Genomic DNA, 2,500 nt, shown 5'->3' on the forward strand with positions numbered 1-2,500 from the left:
CCTTAACCTAACCTATATTGTCCCTTAACCTAACCTATATTGTCCCTTAACCTAACCTATATTGTCCCTTAACCTAACCTATATTGTCCCTTAACCTAACCTATATTGTCCCTTAACCTAACCTATATTGTCCCTTAACCTAACCTATATTGTCCCTTAACCTAACCCATATTGTCCCTTAACCTAACCCATATTGTCCCTTAACCTAACCCATATTGTCCCTTAACCTAACCCATATTGTCCCTTAACCTAACCTATATTGTCCCTTAACCTAACCCATATTGTCCCTTAACCTAACCCATATTGTACCGTAACCTAACCTATATTGTACCTTAACCTAACCTATATTGTACCTTAACCCAACACACGTTGGGCCTTAACCTGCTCTGTAATTGTCATACGACGCGTTAAATTAGTGTAGTGTTGCCTAACTGCAACCCCCGCAATATAGTTTGCTACTCGCACTGCCCGGTCCCCAGAGTATCGCTTCATGTTAAACACCTTGCAGCTATACACTGTAATGCGGATGGCAGCAGGACGTACATGCTCAATGCCCTTCGCAGTTGTTCATTGGCATTCGCATGGCGAAGCACAGCCTACGTTGTGGTACGGCTTGTGTCAACTGTCCGCTGATGTTGTACGTCCAAATCACACACTGTACTGCACATTGGTCCTCATGTACTGAATGATACATCGTGGTACATGTGTGACCGTACCACGACTGCGCCAACAACGGCGAACCATACGGTCCAAATATTGTGCACTCAGCTACGTGTCGTCTCCCTATAAGAGCTGGATTGAAGTATGGTATGCCGTGGATGGCGATCAGCATGAGCCGTCTGTTGATGTAGTGGCGCGTGTTGTCAGACGTAGTCGTCTCTTCTCACACACCGTGATAGCATGGTGCACTGCGTTCCACATCTGCGACATGCGACAGAGGCCGGTTGACAGTCGTTCGCGCAATGGACATCGCATACGTACGGGGGCCACCTTCCACGTGTTCGCGAAGCGTGCACATGTTGTTGCGTGTATGTGGGCAGACATAGTGTGTCGTGACACCTGACACAGGCATGCAACAATCGTTGAATTTGCAAATGGCGATGGACGTCTACGTTTGCTGGTGACGTTACGCAAATGAAGAACTGGTAAACCGTTGTGGTGCGGTTGTTCTCGCTAGAGGTGAATCAGTGATGGCGACGATCGGTTGAGCTACCAACCGGTTGTTTCAGCGATACCCACCATGCCCACGAACGTGAATGGCATGTGGGTGTGAAGCGATACGCGGCGGTGGCTGGGTGGGACCGTCCCCGGCCGGTGAGGGGGGGCCTCCCGGCGTGCTGGCCGCGCGGTGCGTGGGCGCACGCGCTACAGCCGGCTGGTGGGGGCGGCCAGTGGCAGGCGCGCCGGCCGACGGAGGCGGCAGGCGGCGCAGCTGCGCGCCGGCGCACCCTGCACGCGGCGCCGTGCGGCCAAAGTAGGTCCTCGCGGGCCCGGTGCGAAGCGCGGTGGACATCTGCAGTGTGCTGGTCCGATTGAGGACTGTGTGCGCTGAGGATGCGCCGCCGCCCGGCGCTCGGCGCCGCGACGCCGTCTGCTGCTCGGTCGCCTCTGCGGTTCTCGCAGGTGGATTGTATCGCAGCTGTGCGGACGTGTTGGCGCGTGCGCTGTGCTGGGAGAGTTCGCTTCGGCACCCAAGTGGGGCTTTTGTCCTTCTGTGGCGCTGGCGTTGGAGCTGCCGGCCACCGTAGGTGGCGCGTGTTGTCTCCCGCCGGCAATGCCACGACAGCACGCTCCCGGGCCTCTGTCGGCAGCGGCAAGCTCAGTTGGGAGCACGGGTGGTCGCACCTAAAGCGTCTACTCGCCAAACTCCGGGCGATTGCGCCTCTCTTGAACCCGACCAAGTACTTAGGACGGCGCTGCGCGCCGCCGGGACCTGAGAGGGTTTCGAGGTGTATTGTGCAGGGGAGCTCAGCCTCCTCCTGTTTGCAGAATAATTGAGCGGACGCTTGCGTGTTCGCGCGGGCCCCCGGGACACACTCCCGGGCGGCCGGCTGCTCAGCTCTAGTTGACGCAGCTCCCTGGTTGATCCTGCCAGTAGTCATATGCTTGTCTCAAAGATTAAGCCATGCATGTCTCAGTACAAGCCGCATTAAGGTGAAACCGCGAATGGCTCATTAAATCAGTTATGGTTCCTTAGATCGTACCCACGTTACTTGGATAACTGTGGTAATTCTAGAGCTAATACATGCAAACAGAGTCCCGACCAGAGATGGAAGGGACGCTTTTATTAGATCAAAACCAATCGGTCGGCTCGTCCGGTCCGTTTGCCTTGGTGACTCTGAATAACTTTGGGCTGATCGCACGGTCCTCGTACCGGCGACGCATCTTTCAAATGTCTGCCTTATCAACTGTCGATGGTAGGTTCTGCGCCTACCATGGTTGTAACGGGTAACGGGGAATCAGGGTTCGATTCCGGAGAGGGAGCCTGAGAAACGGCTAC

General features: G+C 55.2%; 1 non-coding gene across 1 annotated transcript in view; it reads left to right on the forward strand.

The window, feature by feature from the left end:
* The first annotated feature begins 2,075 nt into the window (after positions 1-2,075).
* Positions 2,076-2,500, forward strand: part of LOC126452623 (small subunit ribosomal RNA) — a 1,910-nt gene continuing 1,485 nt past the window's right edge. The window contains exon 1 of the ribosomal RNA XR_007584713.1: positions 2,076-2,500. This exon is cut by the window's right edge and continues 1,485 nt beyond it. This is a non-coding gene — a ribosomal RNA (small subunit ribosomal RNA).

The sequence above is a fragment of the Schistocerca serialis genome, unplaced genomic scaffold (genome assembly GCF_023864345.2).
Source record: "Schistocerca serialis cubense isolate TAMUIC-IGC-003099 unplaced genomic scaffold, iqSchSeri2.2 HiC_scaffold_905, whole genome shotgun sequence".
NCBI lineage: Eukaryota > Metazoa > Arthropoda > Insecta > Orthoptera > Acrididae > Schistocerca > Schistocerca serialis.